At 39.9% G+C, this 23,750-nt stretch overlaps 1 long non-coding RNA gene across 1 annotated transcript in view; it reads right to left on the bottom strand.

Moving 5' to 3' along the window:
• Nucleotides 1-3,977: 3,977 nt before the first annotated feature.
• The window catches only part of LOC133488525 (uncharacterized), a 90,692-nt gene continuing 70,919 nt past the window's right edge, over nucleotides 3,978-23,750 (bottom strand). The window contains exon 3 of the long non-coding RNA XR_009791677.1: nucleotides 3,978-4,493. This is a non-coding gene — a long non-coding RNA (uncharacterized LOC133488525). The remainder of the gene's footprint in view (nucleotides 4,494-23,750) is intronic.

Here is a 23,750-nt window from a genome sequence, read left to right as displayed (position 1 = left end):
CGCCATGAAACACCCTCACAAGTTTCCCTCAAGGTACACCAAGCGACGTGACCGAAAGCAACTGAACTGGCCAATTGCGAGAAAAAAATATATGACATATGTTTTTCCAGAAAGAGCCGTCATGCGGCCGATTTGTTGCTTTAACCTGTGCAAAATTGGCAATGAACTGAACTCAGTTCACAATTTGGCAGATTTTAATTTTTTTTCATAATTGAGGCTTCCCACTGTTTAAACAACACATAACACAAAGAGAAGTACGCATTGTGGATTTAATCCCTGTATCGTGACTTAATGTCCGCTAGCTTAATGCTAATACATAATGAGAAATGTCATAAACAGGCTAATGAATAGCATAAATGTAGCACTGTTATAACACTTTAAGCAACGATAATATTCACAGGCATGTATTCTTAATCCTCTACGAAAAACAACTCATATTACTGCAGTTTACTGAGTCACTTACAGGAGCTGTGAAACTTCCTCGTTTGTGGCTGCTTGACTGTATTGTACTATTTTTGCCCGTAATTGTTATGATTGTGAGAGAACTGACGTAGAAATGAGAAATTGTGCGGCCACTGTGGCTTTTACACCCTGGGTAGATCTCGGTGTGTTAGCGTATTGTCACCATGCGTTTCGATCAGCGCTGCGAGCTAAGACATGAAATCACCATCATTAATACCTTTACTCACACTACAAGCAAAGTATGAAATAGCATTTTTTAAATCGTAAAAGAAGTTTACTGCTGTTTATGGTAGAACACCACAGGAATGAAATCTTATGTTCTAACTTGAATGGTGTAACGTGCGTCCTGGCGGCACCTCATGTCGCTATACAAGTGTAAAAAAAGAGGTTAAACCCCAAAAGCCAAGGAAAAAGCTTAAATTAAAGCCTCTGGTAGCTCTTTGATGCTGGCTGAACTGCATGTCGGCGGCTGGATTACTTGGGGAATTTTGTAGAAATTACGATTTGAATGAATTATTATTATTTTGAAGATCCATTCTCCCATCCTAATATCCCCCCTGACATTGTTGCTTTTCTCTCCATCATTTCGCATTCAAAGTCCAATAGTTCCAAAACCCGCAAGGACCGAGAAACAAATCTCATTCTATGATGGTGCTGCAATCAAGCTTAAATGAGTGAAAAAATACACAAAAATATACGTAAAGCTTCATTTGTTCCCAACGACAAAAAACATGGCCATTGAAAACCATAGAAAATGTAATTTTTCATCCTACATGTATCCCAAAGGCTTACATATACACCATTATCCAACATCAGTCGTGGCACGCTTATCATTTCAGTCACCTTTGCAGAAAACACTCAAATGTATGAAATGTTGCTCCATACATTAAATAGGAAAAAGTAGGGCCATCAGGTGGATACAGTATAAAAACAAAAATGTAAAAGCTTACATACACATCATTATGAAACATCACTAGTTACACACATCAGTTCTATGGCGAAGAATACCGGTGGAAAATGGGAAAAAGTAGCACTATCTGATGGACAAATGTACAAATTCAAAAATGGAGTGCTAGTACCAAATTGAAAGGATTGCTTTCGTTGATGTTGAGATAAATGGAGGATCGAAAAAGGCATTTTCAATGGTTTCCAATTAGTTATTTTGTTTCGTTTTGTTGTTAGAAGAAGATGCTTTATTTTTTTGTGTCAAAAATCATTTGATTCTATTTTTATTTACATTTTATACAACATCACAACTTCATTGGAATTGGGGATAATACATTCTGAATCTCTTTGCTAAGGTAGAATATATTATTTGTATTAGATGTCCTTTGATTCTGTAAGTGTACCTAATAAAGCGCAACTGTCGTCATGGAGCTTGTGTTACAGTATGCCAAATGTACATAAGAGACGCACTTGATTGTATTGTGGTTCTTCTTTTTGATTCCATATTGACAGGCTAACAAGGCAAGGCGAGGAGCCAGCTGTGCCTGTGGGGAGGTTTGCTTATTAACACACACACACACACGCACACACGCACACACGCACGCACACACACACACTATGGAGCTGTCCGTCATCTGGGAAATCGTCCCTGATGACGGACATATAGTGCAAACAAAAGTCCATGTCATTGTGTCAAGCCATCCTGCTCAATGAGCATGGCCGCCTGCTGTTCCTTCTGCTCTGTATTGTTTAGTCCATCTGTCAATCATATATAATTGATCGGGATCTGATTGGAGGAGGGACTTGTTGCGCAACTGAGCTTGTTTGTGTTCTTGCTACGTTGTTATTTTCTCATGTAAACTAATGAGAAATTAAATGCAATCTTCATCACTGAGGTTTTTTTTTTTTTTTACCCAATTGGCTCCTCTCCATGTCGAGTGCACGGAGACAAATTTGCAGCATTTCTGACACTAATTGAATGTTTGCGTATGTAAATGCGACGCGATTCATTGGGGAGTCTTTTTATGCATCGCAGCACCTTGTTCAATCCCTCCACCGCCCCACTTCTCATTCGTGCTAATTACGCGCGCTCGATGTGCAAACGCAGGAACATATTCGCTGGAGGTGGTCCGGCGGTGGCAATGTGAGAGGAGGTCCGTCAGAGCAGGTGAGGACCTTTTTCTCAAGATGGTGCTAATGAAGTCTGCAAGGACTCTCACAGGCTGCTTGTTAGAGCCGAGTCACACTCACATCGACTTCTCTCCGTCGAGCGAAGTTACAACATCATACAGTATGTCATCAAATGCGTCTTGCTCATATTGGTGAGAAATGGACGTGGTAGAGGTGGTCTTTTTTTATTTGATTTGTTTTATTTCCTTTTTGTTGACTCGTTTGAAAGAAATCCAAGCGCCGGGAGGGGAGTTGTTGCATCTGTACATTTCAGGTTCAGGCCTTGTGGACTTGAGTTAAGAGTCATCAAACCTCACCACCATGCTTCGCCCACACAACTCAAATTCTTTGCAATTCAGTGCTGACTATTTGTCGAGTATATGTGGTTCAAATTTGGTAGCAATCAGACAAAATCTGCCACTTCAAACCAAAATGGCAGACTCCTTGTGTCTTTTTGGGCATGGGTTCTTGATACTTTTTTTGGGGGGGGGGGTCTACTCATGATAGACAAACCTACCAAACTTTATGTTCGTGAGTGAAACTGACTTTGGGGGCTGAATTTAAAAAAAATAAAATACAATTTCAGGGGATGCCACAAAAATGGCCACTTTAAACCAAATTGGCAGACTTCCTGTGTATTTTTGGGTATGGGTTCCTCAGACGTTTTTCTGGATCTACTCACAATAGACGTCTACCACATTTTATGTTGCTAAGTATCACTGGCTTTGGGGGCTGATTTTTTTTAAAGTTTCAGTGGGATCAAATTGTCACCACAATGACCATAAATTGATCTCTTCAAACCAAAATGGCAGACTTTGGTTTTTTTGGGCATGTTTAAAAAATGGACAAACTGGATTTGGGAGCTAAATCTAAAGAAACAAATCCAGGGGATGCTCCTTACTAGTGTAAATTTTCACTAAAACAACCCTAAATTGGCCTCTTTCAGCCAAAATGGCATAGTTCTATCTTTTCAGGAATAGCCTTTTGAGACTTCTTTTGTGGGTCACTTTTTCATAGACATGTCTACCAAATTTCATGTTGCCATGTGAAACTGGCTTTAGGGGCTGAGTTTTCAAATATTTCCAGATGTTACCAATTGTAAAATCCCACCAAAATGACCCTAAATTGCCACTTTAAATCAAAATGTCAGACTCTTTGTATCTTTTCGGGCATGTTTTGTTGAATCTTCGAATTTGATGGACATTACAAAAAAAAATAAAATCTTGTTGGTAAGTGAAACTGGCTATGGGCGTTGAATTAAAAAAATAAAAAATAAAAAAAATCCCACAACGGGCTACCGAGCCAATTTCTTACTCTTTTGTGAATGATATCATAATACAGGGATTATTCATTAATATATTAGAATACATTACACTACCCATGTAACTGAAGAAGGAAAATAGTCTGAACCAATACGGCATGTCCTCCACCCCTTCGACCATCTCCTATGTGGACCGAGCGACAAGTAACTGGGGCCACCTTGAGCCAATGACCTCATCAGTGTACAGCACAAAAGAAGAGGAGTGACAGGATTTTTGTGATTGCCCAACCGCTGTGCCGTGGGGGCAAATCAATTATAAAAACACGACCAACAGCAAAGATAACAGCAATGTCCTCTATTGTGTTGGAACTTACTTTTTTTCCTCTTCCTTCTTCTGCTTCCTCGAGGTCCTCTTGAGCGGTCCGGCATCACCTTGGTGCAATTTGCTTCCCCGCCCCATCTCAAATCCCATTGCCTTTTTGGAATTGGATTTTCCTCCGACTCATTCACACAGAGAATGGACACAAAAAGCAGAGATTCTATGTGAAATTGCCCTCGGAGTCATGCAGTTCTCGTGATCTGTCGGGGTTCCACTGTGTTGGTAGCCATTAACCTTCCAATTGGGACCAACGTCCTCATTACACGGGCGGGCTTCCTGAAGGGGCACAAATAGAGAGGGACACTTTTTATTGTCACAAAACCTCAAAAACTGGCAAAAGTCAACCAATGTCCAAAATTACAACTCAATGACATTGGACTTACCTTACATATGTACTATAGGCATGAGTCTTTGATGTCAAAGTCGTACATCAGTCACTACAGTGGACAAAGCTGGACATCAAGACTCATGGAAATGTACCACAACAGGTTTTGGCGTTTGATCAGATAATAATGAGTAGGTGAAACAGCATGTGGCTCCTCACCCAAGGTTATCTATGGATGCCCTATACCAAGTAGACATCATTTGGAATTACCCGATTTTCATTGGACAGCAACAATTGGAAGTGAAGCCATAAACGTCTGTAAAAAAAAAAAAACTAAAGTACAACACTCACACCAAGCCATTGTCCGATTACACAAAGTCTTCAACGTTAACGTGTGCATTTTTTAGGCCCTAGTGGAAATTTACTACCCCACGCTGCAAAGCCATTATATTTTATTGTATACCGCAATACCAACTAACGCAAGCGTGCATCAGGCTCTCAGCCATGTTGGCCGCTGCCAGTTTCAAGATTTACAGTAGCACCTCACCCACACTTTAGCCTCACTGTCAACATAACACTCAATAAATATGTAATTACCCGGTGTACGAGGACATTTATGAGCAAACGCTGCAGGCTTTAATTTGGCCCTCTCTTTCACCAATCAGAGGTACACTTATGAGCTATTAATTTAACAATAGCTTTATAATTGCGCTGGTAGTGTATGGCGGTTTGCATTTATTTTGTTTTATATTATATATTTTTAGAAACAAATGAATACATAACATTCATAAAATAAAGACAACAGAATATCTAAAAATAAATAAACTAATAATCTTTTGACCCTACACTATAATGAATATTAAAGCGATGTGCTAATAGTAAATATGTAATTAATAAAAGTGCCTCATGCGTCTCCTGCTTGTAATTGAAATTCAGTTGTATTTTGTAAAAACAAAACATTTAGTAGAAAAAAATATATATTAAAATATATATTTTAAGCATTCAGAATATTTTTTTGCAATAATAATGTTCTATTATTACTACAATTCCTACAAAATACGAAGCATAAGTTAAAGAATAAAATCAAAATACTTTTTTTTTTAGAGGCTAGGGTTTACAGTCGGGGGTTCGGGTTAGGTTTAGAGTTTAGGATCGAGTATTGAGTTAGGATTTTGTCTGGAACCAGAGGGAGAGTCAGCTTGAGCATTTTCGCAGCAGCAGCTCTGTCCGAAATGTTTTGATTTAGTTATGAATTGCTTACTTTTGCCAGGATCCTTTATCATAGCGTGGCTGAAGGTAGAACCCGGCAAGCTGATCATATGTCTCGGTGCGGTTAGGTCTTGCTGGTTGGGACCATTTCGGGCTAGCTAGCTAGCACCCTCAGCTAGGGGCTACAGTTCTTATCAGTCTCCTTAATTGTAGAATAATAGCTTTGTGTTCAATTAAAGAGGCCCAGATTTCACTTCAATTTGTGAGTAAATTGAGACGAGATCATCATTATTACAGTTTACAAACATACGTTGTTTTTTCTAAACGTACGTTTTTTTGTGTGTGTGTGTTGTGCTGTGAGATTTTCTGTAAAATATCTACCTTTGCGCAATAAACGTTGGGAAACTGGGTTACAGTTAGGGTTCAGAGTTAGGGCCCCTTACCGGAAGTAGGTGTCTGAGACAGTTGGGTAATGCCAAATTGCAAATCTTTTTTTTGTTTATGCCACCTAATATGGTTGTGGCATGGCATCAAAGTTTGCTTATTTTGAGAATTCGCCACAACAAGGGCTTTACCGTTTTCTCAGTTCATGTCAATACTGTTTTCCACTGTTGTCAGCAGTCAACATTTATGGGGCATTCTCTTACATTATTCAACAAGAGGCCAGATTTTTCTGGAGGTGAAATCTGAGTGGTGATTATAGCCATCATAGCCTTGCACTCATAATTGGCCTGTATGATTGTGTTACACGCCCTCATTGGACAGATATTGATTCCCATCCCCGCGTGGATACCCGGCAGTTCAGATATCACCATTGAAGCTAGAACTCTGCTTATGACTGCATGGTTGCTCAACCGAAAGTAAAACAATTTGGGATTCAATTAAATGTTTCTTGAAAAAAAAAAAAAAATCCAAAAATATCATCCATCCATTTTCTGTACCGCTTATCCTCACTAGGATCCAAAATATCAGTATCACTCAAAACCTAAGCAAATGTCGTGAGATTTCACCGCAATGAGCAGCTAAAGGATTAATCCCAATAATGTGGTTTTGCTTTGTCTTTGTGATGTCACAACAGCAGGGCACCAAGGGTGATGATAACCATGGAAATGGAAAGGGTTACATACATACTTGTTGCAACATAGGAAAGGAGCTGGCTGCTAATTATAACATGAGCAATGCAATTAGTTAACTATCAGTGACATAAACAAATTGAGTTCTTCACAGAGATGAAACTGCAAAACAAGAACATGTCGTCAATGTCTTGTCAACACAGAAGTAAAAAGAGAAAACATCCTAACTCTCCATCACAGAATTAAAACAAAAAACAAATGAGGGAACGTTGGAACTGTCCATGATCATCTTCACAGAACTAAAATAAAATAAAATACATGCCATAACTGCTCATCATCACAGAAGTACAACTTTTCATTAACACATAATTAAATAAACTATTCCACCCTTATTTTCTATATCAATTGCTTTACCAGTAAATACAAAGTAACAACAAGGCACAAGATGTTTTCTTAATCGGCTAGGTTTAATTAATCCCAACAATACGTATAAATAGCCACTAGGTCACAGTATTGCCCCACAAACAATAGGGGGGTGGCATTGGGTCCCTCGGGCCCCCACCGGGTGGCCAGTTGTCGGGGCGCCTCGGTGGGGCCGGGCTGCTCTCGGGTGGACCCCTGGGCCTGATCCCGCCCCTCGATTGATTGGGTGGGGTCCTCAACCGCCGCGGTGCGGCTACAGCAATTACAGGACACTTCTGTCAGTCTTTGTGCATGTAAAACGGTATCAATTCGCTTGCATGTATCCGCAGACACACACCCCTAGGACTCTTTCACTGGGTGTGGGGTCACACACAAATAACTCAGGAATATGCAAATCGCGTGTGTATCCCCTCACTTATACTCTCGTCCTGAAGACTTTTATAATTCACATAATGTCACCACACTTCAGTTGCACAGTCGGGTTCACGACCCTTGTCCTGCATGCTTCTTCTCCTGTCCTCAGACTGATCAAGTCTGATTCTCAATAAACCTCAATTATAATACCACAGCGGAAGCTTAAAAACTCCACTGTGACACAGTAAAACTGTTCCGGCATGAAAGGTATACAGATTTTCCATTCTGCTTGACCTGACAGCCGAACAGGACAAAAAAATAAATAAATAATGAAATTAAAAATAACCAGGTATAGTTTTAATAGTTTTAACCAGGTAAGCTGCTTGATTGAGTCATACCGACTAAAAAAAGAGAATGAAAGGATTTAAATTGCAGTTTAATCCCGCCGCCCCAACCCTCGCAGCAGGGTGTTGGCAGCGAGGTCGACCATTCAGAGTTTTCAGCTCCACAGATTAGAATATGATATTAATCCGACAGCAGTGCTGAGTTTCTCTTCTGTTCTGCGAAAGACTTTGAAAGTGGTGAATGTGCATCGGTGATTTATCAAGTCAGGCTGAGATCTTTATCTTTATTCAAATCTGCCACAATCGCACTTTGATTTAAAGCCAAAACACTGCAGAGCGTGAAGGTCTGAAGGAAAAGGATCTTGGCATAGGGTGGTTTGTCAGTATTTAGACATAGTTGGCATATTTATCAGGACACTATTGTAATTGGATGTTACAATCTTTTAAAAACATTAACGAAGGGGCCTTTGCGCCCACTTTCTCAAGGCGAATCCTGCTTGTAACTTTGTGGTTTGCAATTCTTCTGCTTCTTAGTATTCTGAGGCCAAATACTCGAAGTCCATGTTTTGAGACTGGAAAAATTGACCAAATGTGAGGGTTCATCCTGGAGAAAATTCATGATTTTTAAGGGTCCTGTCCCCAAGAATTATAAAAAAAAAATTCAGCCCCTGAAGCCAGTTTCACTTAGCAGCATAAAATCTGGTTGGAATATCTATCATGAGTTGGCCAACAAAAAAGTCTCAAGTACCCATGCCTAAATAGACACAGAAGTCTGCTATTTTGCCACATTCCCAGGTGTCCTTAAAAAAAGAAAAAGAAAAAAAAAGACTTTCTCGAGATTTTGACTGATCACTACCAAATTTGAAGCTTTTATACTACACAGATTAATGACAAAAAAGTTGTGAAAAACTATTCGTCATTGCATGTGAGTAGAGCATGGTAGCCAAGTTTGTCGTTTTGAAATTGCTGACTATTTTGAGGTTAAATTAATCTCCGTTTTGAAGACTTTGCCAGACTAAAAAATTCAGATTTTGCAGTGTTCATCCTGGAGAAAATGTACAATTGTACGGGTCTTAGCCCCCTGGAATTTTTCATGTGTAACATGAGTTGACCCACAAAAAAGTCTGAAGAACCCATAACGTCAAAGAATTTCGCCATCTTGGTTTGAAGAGGCCGTTCTGAGGTAATTTTGGAAAACTAAACTTGTCCTTGAGACTTTGTGCTTCTTACTATTCTGAGTCCACATACACTCCCGTATTGAAGGGTTTTCCATACTCAAAAGGTCACTCAATTTGGCAGCGTGTTTATCCTGGTCTTGGATGGGTTTTGTGTACGATCATGAAAAATCTGCTTGGTAGCGTCCCATGGAACATTTTGAAAATTCGGCCCCCGAGGCAGGGTTCACTTGGTGGCATGAAATCCGGTTGGCACGTCTCTCATAAGTAGTCCCACAAAAAAGAACACGTACCCCAAAATACACACGAAATCTGCCATTTTGGTTTGAAGCGGCCAGTTTTGGGTCATGTTGGACAATTCCAAGGGTCCTTCAAATTCAAACATAACTGAGCTCCACAATGTCAGAGCCGCACCAAACGTCTTGTATGTGATGAATGTCCCACTGACATTAATGTACAGACACGCTTACTCCGAACTGGAAATGACTCATCCTCCGCTCAACTACCAACTACTAAATATTCTTTTGCTGCTGGTATTAGCTAACCTGCACATGTAACATAAGAGCCTCCTTGTGAGGTGTTTTCTGAAATGAAAAAGTATCTCCTCATTGCTACTTCATGCTGCCACCCACCCCCGGGGCTCTGGAGGAATCATGCTAAAGAAATGGCTAATGTATGCTAATGTAATGAAAAAACAAAAACAAACATAAATTGACATTCAGGTCCAATCGGTGGTTATTCCGGTGGCTAATTACGAGCGCTTGTTTTATGTTTACTTAATTCATGAGAGATAAGTCATTAAGTGGGGAAGGGGGTTGCTTTATGCATTTAGTTATTACAATCATGTTTTGCAGCAACAATTAAGCACAAAGGCTGACCAACTGGTGTCGTGTCTATGCTGAAAACTCATACTCAAGGTGTAAAATGTCAAATTTGTTATTCTTGTGTGTGCTCCTTTTTCCAACTCGGATGACAATGTCATTTATCACGAGTGCTGACAAAACTCAGCAATTACAATGGGCCATCGGTACAGTTTTGAAATGTCACGATAATCGCCAAAGTAATTGCACAGTCAAATCAGAATCAGAATCAGAATCAGACTAATCTTTAGTTTGCCAAGTATGTCTAAAAACACACAAGGAATTTGTCTCCGGTAGTTGCAGCCGCTCTCGTACGACAACAGACAGTCAATTGAGACATAAAGACATTGAGAAAAACAGTCACTGAGCAATAAAAGGTTGCTCGTAATCTGGTAATGCCGGTACAATTATTATTATTTTATTTTTTTGACAATTGTGCAAAAAGATGCAGAGTCCTCTAGCAATTAGAGCAGTTCGAATGACTAATATAGCAATAGTCCGGTGCAATGACTATTGTGCAAAGGGCGCCGAGACTTGAAGGAATGTATGCAGTTTAAAGTGACAACTAGTGCGATAATCTGGGACAATGTCGATTGTGCAAATGTTGCAGATACTCCTCAACCAGTGTCCAAGCGGTGCAGATGCTACTCTGGAACGAGTGGCCAGTATTGGTCGACAACAGATATGCAAATAGTGTTTGTATTGGCCTCCTCCTGACACACCTCATCCTCACAGCACAACCAACTCCAAGCCCTGCTGGGATGTCGACAATCGATCGATAAAAGAGCCATCTATGTCCTCATGAGTTAATGTGTGAAAAAAGATTACTGCGCAATTTAGAATGTAGGGTACGCGGCGTGGGAGCTGATGGTTGTTGGTGGATAAGCTTCTACTTTCTCTTTGAGTGACCCCTGAAATATTTATAGGCATAACTTCTAAGAGAGCCTGATCAATTATACACACGCCACAGGCTGCCAATGCATTATTAACACGCAGTCTGATAAGCATTTCTGACCACTTATCTGCTTTGAGGCGTCCCTATCCCGGACGGGCCAATCAGAGAGCGGCGGCCACTGCGGCCGACGGGTGACGTCTTTGAACAATCATCTGTAATCACTTTTGCTGGAGTGAGCTTGTCTAAATTTCAACCACCCCCCCCGTCTGGCTTTCATAATGGTTCAGCCCAACAAAGCTAACATATGCTGGCTGCCACAAAGAAATTGAAATGCTTCTTTGGGGGTCTCGCATAGGACAGATTTAAGATGCCAGGTGAAGATTGATTGCCAGCGAGACTGAGTTTAAGAGGAAGTCCTCGCCGCCCATGAAGATTGGCTCTTTTTTTAAGGGGGGGTGGGGAGGTGGTCAAGTGGGGAATTATAGTCAGATGTTTTGGTGCTCTGAAAGGCTTGGATGGAGACCAAGCTCATTTTTGGAACTTGTGTCGTCGTCCTTCAAGTGTGAAACATCTCAGTTTGCAATGAATTTCCTGCTTGGGTGCTTTTGTTTATTAAATGTTGGTTTGCGGCAAAGCAAAAGCTGTACTTATGGAGTCGGGAAGAAATGGCGGACCCACGAACTGTCAGGGGCTTGTTTTGATATATATCTATTGTTTATCTGAGGGTGTGTGCATTTTATTTTTCCAATGATAATGATATCCATAACGAGAACTTGTAGAAACGTATTATTTTTTCAAACAATGTAACACTGACACTTATTTTCATTCTTCATGATATAATATTATCATCATATTTTTACAATGATAATACGACGATTCAGCAATGAGACCCCAATGTCTACTGTATGGGACTGGAAAACCTGTACAAACATTGATTTCATTACAACAAAGTAACGGCAAATTCTTATATCGAGACATGATACAATATCACATTTTGCCAAAAATATAGGAAAAGAACATTGTAGCTGTCTAATTAAACATTTGTGGAAGCACTTGGGTAATCACAACAAAGTAACATTTTTCATAATATCGACACGCGATATAATATCACAACATTTTGCTAACGATAATGATATAACGATACAGCAATGACATCACGATACCTGTGTTATTGTGTTACAAAGTAATAGCAATCAGCTCCATTCTTCACGATAAAATCTCACAATATTTTTTCCAACGATAATATTGGGATACAGCAGTGACATCACAATATGTGTCAACAATAAACTTGTCGAAACACTGTCTATTTAATTAAAGTAAAGGCAATTGGCTCCTATCAGTCATTTCGTCAAGAAAGGCGACTCTGTGTTTCCAAGCATTTATGACAGTACGGTGGATGTGAGGCTTATTAAACTATCCCGGATGAATAGCTCTGCCTCCGCGGAAAACAGAGTAATTAACGAGCAAGCTTCACGGCAAATTAAATAGGCGGCGATGCAATTACGGTGGCGAGCGTTGATCAATAACGTTGACTGGCGGTATGGCGTAATGGAGAGAACTTTCCAGTGGAGGTGCACTAACCCCGGAAAAAAGCAATCAAGTTGGATACCTGGCAATGTGTCATTGATTTGGATGTTATTTCTTTGCACGGGGAGATCAGCAGAGTTGACCTTCACTTCCTGTTCAAAATGGTAAAAATGTGGACAGCTCGCTAAAAATGGAAAGAGTCCGCATTAAAGCATTTCATGATGCTGGATGCTCTCTGTGAGAAATGTTTTTTTTGGGTCACATTATGACTTAAAATAAAAAAAAGAATTCCTCAATACAAAAATGCAAATGAATAGAAAGAACACAAAATATTGTAATCTCTATACCTCACATCAAGTTCGGACTATTTTTCCTTGGAAGACTTCTCATAATATGACGTTGTACAAGTAAAACAAACTTGTCTCTCAACTAACATGACTTTTCCCCTTAATATTACAAGGGTTTTTTTCTTACAAAAATAGGACTTCAAATAAGACAAACATAATTTTTTTTTTCCACTGGAAAAATGACAACTTTCTCATAATATCACGACTTTATTGCAAATGTCCCCATTGTGGGACAAATAGAGGTTATCTTGGTATTTCTGGCATGATTATGACTTTCTTCAAAACAATATTTTTTTGTCTCAGAATATTACATCTTTATTCCCCTAGATGGCATCTTTATTTGTGTAATATTGCAACTTTATTGACATAAAAATGTTTGACATTACTGTCCCATACCAACTGTTATGTTTAGGTTGAATTACAATTTTCTATTAAAAATAAATACATAAAATCTTTTTCTCACTCTCCTTTTTTTCCCGAAAAAAATAACAAAACTTATAATACTACTAAAGTTATTATGTAAGAATTCCTATAAAAAAAAAAGAGAATTTAGAAAAAAGATTATTCATGGAAAATTACCCCTTTTCCTTGAGAATTGGCAAAATATCATTACTTCTCACAATATTGCAATTTTATTTGTATTTGCTTCAAAAAAAGCAAATTGCAATTGTTGTACAATTCTGTCTTTTTTGTCTCTCAAACTTCATTCTGACCTAAAAAATTATTTTCTTATCATATTCCAATTTTCAAAGAAGAAAAATCGATTCACTTAGTAGGCATTTATTTACTTATTTATATTCAAACAAGTAATTATTATTCATACTTACTTTGTTGTCTGCTGCCAGGTCGGCATTGCAAATGAGAATCTGTTCTTAAGTGCCTCACCGGGATAAATAAAGGTTGAATAAATTTGTAGTCTTGGGTCTAATATTGCAGAAGATAAAATGACAAATGGATGGTGATCCGGCCCATCTTGAGGCCTTTTGGCAGGTGACGGATACTCGTAACCTGCACATCCATCAATCACAACGTGATGTGATGTGATGGAAGGAGGCCTCGCCATCCTGGGGTGGGGGAAGATGCGGTGCCCTCCCGCTGGGCTTGTAATTAAGAGTATCTGTGGACGAGCCGGAGCTAATTCGACAACAAAAGTGACACGATGAGTCGTTCTTTATGAATATCCTGCGTGAAAACAAGCCTGCTGCATTGATTTACATGATGAATCACAGTCAAGTTGCACTTTGCTGCATGCAAATGCCGTAGTAGCTCCTCCAAGTGATGTTATATTTAAATAAATATGCGATTTAACGTAACGTGATTATACGCACGTTAGACAGGGGGAATCCATCACAACTTTAGGGTTAATGAGGGAGGCGTACCAGCAGATATTTACTCTCCATGTCACATCATATGTTCATCATATGACAGGCTTCGGATGGTGGGTCAGGCCACTGGCATGAAAAATTAGTGGGATTTTGTAAAAAAAAAAAAAAAAAAGTAATGCTCTTAAACTGCAAATATATAGACTCATCTGTTGGGTTGATCGGCCAAACTTAATTTTCTTCTTATTTTAAGGATTTTTAAGGGGGGAAAAATATACAGTCTTGACTTCAACCTCCTACCATCTGTTTTTATCACTATCCAATCTGCTTTTTTTTTTTTTTTTTTTTAGGATTTTGTAAAAAAAGTAATGCATTTAAATTAGTATGAGACAGACTAATTTTTTTTAGACTAATTGCTGAAGCTTTATGTTCTTCTTATTTTAATTACTTTTAGGAAACATTTATACCCCTCACTCTTATTATTATTATTTCATTATCCATTTTGTTGTTTTCATTACAATTTTTTTTAACAAAAAGAATGCCATCTTTGGTTTAGTAAATACGTTTTTTAATGACCACGAGGAAAATAATTGTACACCTGGTGAGGAAAAGCGGTATGAAAAATGAATGGATGGATGGACGGTTATTCTATCCCCTGTTGGTGAGGCCTGGTTTTTGTCCCCACCCAGGCAGTCCTAAGGAGAATTTAGTTGGAGTTTGGGCAAAAAGTAATCCTTGTAAAATAAGATACTCTATAGACCAGTGGGAGCCAAGGCACATATTTTATTTTTCTTATTTTTATATTTTCTTTACCGCTTATCCTCACTAGGGTTGCGGGCTGCTGGAGCCTATCCCAGCTATCGTCGGGTGAGAGGCGAGGCACACCCTGAACCGATCGCCAGCCAATCGCAGGGCACATAGAAACAAACAACCATTAGCACTCACATTCACACCTACGGGCAATTTAGAGTTGTCAATTAACCTACCATGCATGTTTTTGAGATGTGGGAGGAAACCGGAGTGCCCGAAGAAAACCCACCCAGGCACGGGGAGAACATGCAAACTCCACACAGGCGGGGCCGGGGATTGAACCCCGGTCCTCAAAACTGTGAGGCAGACTTTTTCATGAGAATTTAGTAGGAATTTGTACCAAAGAAACAAGCACAATTATTTTAATGAGGAAAATGTATAATCTATCCCAACTCTAATTTCTAAATTGTTGTTTTTTTTGTCAGTATTCATGAGAATTTAGTAAGATATTTTACGAAAAAGTCACTCTGTCATTTGAAATGATATGAAAATAACATAGGCTTACAATATACCCAAAACGTCGTGGATACTAGTCAGTCTTGTCTCCTGAGAATTTAGAAGGATTTTCACAAAAAGTGAGGCGTAATTAGTGCTTCACTGACCGTTTTATTTAATTTTAGTTTATGGACTGCTACTAAAAATATACCCCAATTATATAAATGTTATACATATATAATTATATATAAAGTTATATATAATTGCAGCCCTCAGGATGAGACCTGTTTTTTAATCACCCTTCAATACGTTCTCATGACAATTTGGTTGGATTTTATACAAAATTGCACTGTAATTATTGTGAAAGTTTAGGTATAGCGATTTTACTGCAGCATGTTTGTGGTAAAAGAACTATTAGTGCTTTCTACTTTTTACTATTATTTCCTCCACAATTCCAAGACATGTTGAAGCAGACGTTGAGGCTTGAATCAAATATAATCAATTAAGGGAAGATGACGACTCCGAACATTTGACATGAAAGACATCCATTTTAAATTTGTCAAGCTTGTGCATTAAAAAGGTAAATGTGCAATAAACAATCACGTGTAAGTTATCTTCATAGGGGATCATTTTCCACTTCAGCGCAAATGTCAGCAGGGCGATGTCGAAACCTAAATGATGCCTGAGACACGTTCAACTAAATAATTTTGTCTTAGTCTGCACAGGGAATTGGAGTCACTTTGATTCACGATCGAACGAGAAAAAAAGTTTAAACACCTGTCAGACAAGCGCTTATTTATGTTTATGACTCCATCCATAATGCATGAGGTGATGACCGTTAAAATGTCAGGCTCACGTACAAACTTGCTGCGTGAAAATAAAAAGGCCTTTTTTTTTCTTTTTTTTAAGGCAGCGGTATGTGTCTGTCTGATGGCGCATTTGCTGTGGTTTATAACTTGGTTTATATTATTTACATGACAAAGGGATACAACTCTGGGATATTAGAATAAGCTTTGAACAGAATAATCACTTATGGTACCGGACATTACAATCAGCTGTACTACCACACATTAGAAACCACTATACTAACCAGAGATTACAATTAGCTATTAGAATCAACTATTCTACAAGATGTTAGCATCAGCTATGCTATCAAACATTTTAATCAGGTATCCTACCGGATATTAGAAACAGATACACTGCGGTAAATTAGAATCAACTATGTTGCAGCTATGGTACAGGACTTTACAAACACGTATGCCACTACTATGCTGTGGGACATTAGAAACACATACTGTACGCTACAGGATGTTTGACTCAGCTGTGTTAGCATACTGGACATCAGAATCAGCTATGTTAATGGACATTAGAATCAGCTATACTACGGCTATGCTACAGAAAGTTACAATCACCTATGACATTACTATGCTACGAGACATTAGAAATGCCTTTGCTATGGGATGTTAGAATTAGCTATGCTACCGCACAGCACAATCAGCTATGCTATGGCTTTTCAATGGAATGTTAGAATTAGCTATGCTACAGATAGGCTGCGGAATGTTACAATCAGCTGTTCTATCGGACATTAACATTACTGGCATTACATGTATTATTACGTCATTTTGAGTCGTTGCAGGCCCATGTGACAACGTTGTTGCCTACACTTTTCAAAAGCGTCGATTTCCATGGGGAAATGCTGCAATTATTTAAATCTTTATTTATTCAGGTCGAAGAGTTAAGCTTTAATGCTTGGTATAATTTCAAGCCATTGGGCAACGATTGCACTGTCTAGCACAAGTGGAGCAGCTATCACGTGAAAGTGGCTATCCCACAGGTATGCTAGGTGATGTTAGAATCAGCTATGCTATTGGGTGTTAAAAGGTATACAATGGCATAATGTATGAAATACAAGTAATACACCCAGTAAATACAATACAGTAAAGTATAGGTCGGTCTTGGGAGGTAAAGATTTGTTGTTCTGGAAATATTTGCTGAGTCAGGTTAGCGTTATACTGTCAACGCAGTCAATGGACAGCTGACGGATTTGCGCGCAAACTTCATCCATCCTCCTAGTTTCTATGGTGACTGGCAACCTGGTAGCTAACATGCTCAAAATAGCTATACATTATCCCACTGGGGTTTTCACGCTGACGGGTACACCGTGACCGTGCGAATTGGATGCCAGGCGCTTACATTAGACAGATTCCCGCATCCCTTCCCGGCACCATATTCACCTCACTGGCTCTGCGGTTTAAGGCTTAATCAGGATTGATGCTACAGCACATCATCTCTAAATTTAGTCTGGCCAAGAACATTCGTCCCATCACCATTGCTGCGAGGTTGCCTCTCCCCGCACCCCTTTCCTCGGTGGCGGTCACGCACAGGACGGCAGGCAATGGAGCTGAAATGCACGCCTGTGGTGTCACGCTCGGAATATACACCCATGATGCCACGCTGCCGCTTTCTTTTCTCTCCCCCTCTTCGCCGTCTTACTGAGGAACAACTTCCCCCTCCGAAACAGGATTCCATATACACTGGCCCAAATTATAATTCCAATTAGACCTTTAAATCAGACCTATTATGCAAAATTGACTTTTTAATTACTCGTATACAATTAATTGGGTCTCTAGAGTTCCTGCCCACCCATCAAGTGTGAAATTACACTACCAAGTACAGTAGTACTACCTGTTTAAAATGTTCCGGTTTTGACTTGAGAATTTTTATGACAACCTGCAACTATGCGCTAACTGAGCACATGTTAAATGCTGATAACAAAATCCAATGGTAGTAGTAGTTTAAAGTAGTGGATAAAATGTTATCATGGTTTGACGATCTGCTGTTTTGTCAGTAACGTTGTACAAAACTGCATCAAAGAGAAGTTGACTCGGGATGTTTACTCTCGGAGAAGCTAAATACAGTATTTAAGATACTTCCCATTCAAAATGGCATCAGTAACCATCTGAAATGTTATGCCAGTCAGTAATGTTGTGCTAACTGCGCATATGTCGCGTCAAAGAGGACTAAAGAGCTGTTTATTCTGCGTAATGCTGTTTATTCTGCGTAATGCTGAGTACAGTATTAACGATAATTACCTTTTGAAATGGTAGTACTGTAGTACAAACTGTTTAACGTTATCACCATTTGGCTTGGGGATTTTCACAACAATCTGCAATTTTGTCAGTAATGTTGCACTAAGTGTGTCAAAGTCAGTCTCTGAGAATAGTATCTAAATGGTCTCTAAAAATGGTGTTAGCGATAATTATTATTTGAAATGGTAGTAATAACCTGTATGAAGTCAACCTGCCATATTGTCAGTAATGTTGTTGTGCAAACTAAGCAAGTTGACTACAGTACAAACGCGTTTACGCTAAGAGATGCTAAATATGGTATTAACAATCATTACAATTTGACGGCACGGTATACGACTGGTTAGCACATCTGCCTCACAGTTCTGGCCTGTGTGGAGTTTGCACGTTCTCCCCATGGCTGGGTGGGTTTTCTCCGGGCACTCCAGTTTCCTCCCACATCCCAAAAACATGCATGGTAGGTTAATTGAAGACTCTAAATTGCCCGTAGGTGTGAATGTGAGTGCGAATGGTTGTTTGTTTCTATGTGCCCTGCGATTGTCTGGCGACCGGTTCAGGGTGCACCCCGCCTCCCGCCCGAAGATAGCTCGGATAGGCTCCAGCAGCCTGCGACCCTAGAGAGGATAAACGGGAAAGGAAATGAATGAATGAATTACAATTTGAAACTGTCATACTACGAACTGTTTCAAAGGTTATCAAGGTTTGACTTGTGAATTTATTACGACGGCCTGCCATTTTGTCAGTGGATGGCTGCTGTTGCCTCTTCCACTGAGTGATTTGCTCGCGAGCCCATGTCTGATGGATGGAGTCGCTGGTAGGTAGGTAGGTGTGAACCGAAGCAGAGACAGCAGCACAACCTCCCCCAAGGACACCGCAATAGCAGTCCCGCCGTAAAACTGTGGTAGCGTCACATATCTCAATCAAAACCAACCGCACACACACACAACGAATCCCATATTGTGTACATTTCACAGAGAAGCGAATCAAACAGTAAATCTCCTTGGGAGTGTTCTCTGGGTTAAACATTAATCTCCCTCATGGTCCCGGCCGATAAAGCTTTCGTATCAAAGGCGGGAAAATGGCGATTAAAAGGCGGAGCCAAGTGGGCAGAGGGTCAGTTTTTTTCATGCAACGGGAGGGATTCCCGCATGGCGCGCTCTGTGATCCGAGGCCCACGTGGTGAGTCCAGATGGAGCTGTCAGGATGAGTGTCCGTGCCGTCTTTAGGAGCCTTTGCTCGAGGCTAAATTAGGAATGCGGGAAAAAGAAAAACCAAAAAAACATAACCTTGAGTCAAATGATTTGCTCACAGTGAATGATGACGCAGGAGAGTGTCCTTGACAAATGGGGAAATGAGCACAGTCTGGGGTCGTCCCTCACTTATTCTCCTTAGAAATTATCCCATTACAATGGTGCCCTGGCTTACTTGTTTAAATCCCTCTGTAACTAAGCTCGTAACTCAATTGACATGTTGTGGCAATGTCATTAATCAGTTCTAGACTTCTCAAAACCTAACAAGTGATTCCCAACCACTGCACACATTAGTGTGCATAAGGTGTGCGGCAGAATTTTACACAGCAGAGAAGAATGTTGTTCACTGTTGTTCACTCAGTTAGCTGACATAATAGCCACACCTGCAACGAGTCTTTCTGCCAATGACTTCGCAGCTAGGCTGGTCGAAGTTCTAGAGCAAAACAATTCAGTTGACACGCTGGCCAAAGCACTGCCATGTCAAATCCAAAAGGTAAGCAGAGCTGCAGTGTTCGCTCAGCTAATAATATAGCCAGCATTAGCTTCACATAATGATGTTAGCACATAGCCTCATGAGCTTAGCTGGAGCTACTAATAACTAGTCAATTACACAGACGACCACGTAAATTAATCCATTTATGAGCTAACAACACCTAGCCATTATTTTACAGATAATACAAGCACATTTCTTCCCTTGGAGGAGCAGACAACAGTATGACTGTTTATTTATGATAATAATAACAATGAAACAAATTTATCTAGTGCTTTTTAAGACACTCAAAGATGCTTTACAGTATGTACAACACAGAAACAAATAACAGTAGGAGTCAGTGTGTCGGTGGAAAAGAGTCAAAGGTGGCACAAGAAAGCCAAAGCATGGCAGAGAGTTGTCTGCCTGAGCCATCAGGGTGGATGCTGATGAGAGCTAGCAGGTGAGCTGACGGAGCTAGCTAACTAGCTGGCACGAAAAAGGGGGTGGCGGTCTTGATGGACATTAAACTGGTGAATATGGCTTACAGCTCGGATTTTCGAACAACATGGCAAAAAACAAAAACAAAGAATCGTTGGCATTACGGGGCTTTTCCCCCCGATGGTGGAGAAGATGGAAACTTGGCACATCCCGGGTAATTACCGGCGGGGTGCAGTCGGCGTCGGGCCATGGTGGAAGTCGTTTATCACCTCAGAGACGACGACTTCATAAGACGTGCCAAACAAAGCCGTGCTGAATGTTAGGAAATGGGTCTTGAGATATCATGGTGACGACGTTGACAGGTTTTTTTTTTTGCTAAGAAAAAATTAAAGATTTTCCCCTTGGATATTTTTGGATAATTTTTCCTTTTTAGAAGTGCATGTTCTGCACGTGTCATATTAAAACAATGGGTGGTAGCTAAATTACGATGTTCAACGGAGTGCACAGCACATTAGCAAAAATTGATTAATATAGAAGACAATTTTGTATCCAACTGATAAAGCAATAAGAACATACAGTATTCTTTATTTTGCCACATAATTACTTTTATCCATCATATTGGGGTTAAGTAGCTGTGGAGATATTTTCTTTTTTTTTTTTAACAATAATAGTCCATAATTTTTTTGTATGAAATCCTACTACAGTGGTGCCTTGAGATACGAAACCAACACTTGTAGATGGTTAATATAACAAATCTCACAGGTATATTTTCTTTACTCTCTGTGAAAAATGACTATTTAAAACAGGTTACTAAGGAGCTTTAGCTGTCTCCATGTATAGCAATATGTCTGTATTATATTGGTCCCAGGTGGCCAAGGTACACATATCAGACGCAGTCAGTCGGGTTGGCCGTTAATCATGCTATTAGTTTTGTGTTATGGTGTGCTACATGCTCCTTGCAAGTGTATTCATTTTAAAGTGTTTTTGACTGTTTTTCCTTTTTTTCCACTTCATATCTGAAGCTGGGTCGGGTGGAAACTCAAATTTTGGCTTGCAACACAATGGACGAACAATCGGCCAAGTGACAGCTTGTAACTGGAAAAACTCGTAATTTGGTGCAGTGTCAAGTCAAGGGATCTATGTAAAAGAATAAATAAAATCCTATTAAATTGTAATGAGAGTAAAAATGTAGTCACTGTGTAACACGATGACCCAGATATAGGTTAAATAGGCCAAGTTCGTATAAGACCCACTGAGTGCGTTGACTGTACAGTATCGGATTTCATGTTGCCTGTGCAGAAAACGTGGTAAGGTGCTTTTCCCGGCCCGTTTTCCGCTCATTGGTCACGGGCGTATGATTTATGACCGCCATGCTTTGACCCGTGCGGTCGGGGCCAAACGGTTTCAAGTCCCCTCAGGGTAGGACGGTTAACCCTTAGACACGGTGCGGGCACGTTCCATTTTGGCACCCCTCCAAGGCCATTCGCCTCCGGGGGCTCTGTACCCATCGGGGCGGTAAAAATCCAGTGGGGGAGGACAGGAATGATTTTGGCCCTCACCCTGTAATCCAACAATAATCTGGTGCCTTTTCCGCACCGAATTCTGCATTGCGACTGTTATCAGTAACACGGAAAATTTAAACATTTGCATAACTTTAAAAAAATTAAGTAATCCATCACATTCAATATTTTTGAGTTGATTCAATGAAAATTATTCATTTAGTGGACCATGAAAGTTTAACCTGAAATGTTTTATTTCATGTAAACCATGTTTGAATGTTGGAACAAACATTACCAGTGTCAGCCAAAACGTTAGCTCTTGCTAATTTAGCTTCGTTTAGTTTAAAAGCATGGCAGCGAGGTTCAGTCCTCATCCACATTCACAAGCTTCACACAAAGCACAGCCGTTTACTGTTATTTAATGACGTTTATGCCCTCTTTCTGGTTTATCTGACAGAAATAAATACGTTTAAGCAGCAGCTCCTCTTGTCTTCAGTAGGCTACCGACTACCTGGCCTGCACTCATTCATTCAAAAGCAAATTTATTTTTAGCCTTTGTCGCGCGTCTTTTGACGCCAATATCTGACGGCCAATAAAGTTATTTAAAAAAAAACAAAAAAAACATGTCGGCGGTGTGGAACAGACAACACGTCTGAGACAGACAACACGTAATGCCCGGATCAGACTACAAGACAAATTTGCTCTTTCACGATTGCACTGCATTGTCAGACTACTGCAATAAACAAATTATTCCGATACCACCGCATCCGGTTTTTACGATCATTGGGCTTTATCTTGTCAACTCAAATGCGACCGGATACACTCGTTACCGTGGCGACGACAACAAGAGTGGAGCGCGGCGACTTTGTATTATAAGGACAAAATTGGGGAAAACGTGTGTTGGTGGTCACCGGTGCTCAGGACAGGAGAGGACGTTCGTTTAAGGCTTGCTTGAGGTATGTTCCCGTACTTTGAATACGATGCAGCTCGCAAGCAGGCAACAAAAAGTTTCGGTGTGGGTGAAGTAATTTAATTAAAAATAAAGTAATTTAATTACAGTAAGTTAGCACCCATTATTTCTGTCATGTAATGTTGGTTTGACCTGACTGATTAAATACACAGTCTGACTAGAGCAGTGATTTCCAACCTTTATGGCGCCAAGGCACATATTTTACAATTGAAAAATCTCATGGAACACCAACAAATAAAAATGTTACAAAAAGTGGATACATTAATTACTGTATGTACTTCCTGCCATCTAATAAAAGACCATTCATTTGTTCTGTCTGTCACATGCCTCACTGGCATAAATAGATGAACAAAGATACATTATTTATTGTAAATATAATTTTTTGAGCAATTAAGTACACAAGTATGTACAGTAAATGAACAGGTCATTTAAATAGACACATTCCTCCATCTTGTGATCGGATCGGTTATCGGTTTTTTCAACTCGCTATCGGTGACCGGTGATCGGCCCCAAAAATCCAGATCGTGTAAAGCCTAATTTAGACTGTTCAATTAACCTAACCTGCATGTTTTTGGGATGTGGGAGGAAACCGTAGTGCCCGGAGAAAACCCACGCAGGCATAGGGAGAACATGGAAACTCCACAAAGGCGGAGCTGGGATTTGAACCCCAGTCCTCAGAACTATGAGGCAGATGAGCTAACCAGTCGGTCACTGTGTCG

Source organism: Phyllopteryx taeniolatus, chromosome 14 (assembly GCF_024500385.1).
Source record: "Phyllopteryx taeniolatus isolate TA_2022b chromosome 14, UOR_Ptae_1.2, whole genome shotgun sequence".
Taxonomy (NCBI): Eukaryota; Metazoa; Chordata; class Actinopteri; order Syngnathiformes; family Syngnathidae; genus Phyllopteryx; species Phyllopteryx taeniolatus.
This window is presented reverse-complemented; position numbering and strand designations above follow the sequence as displayed.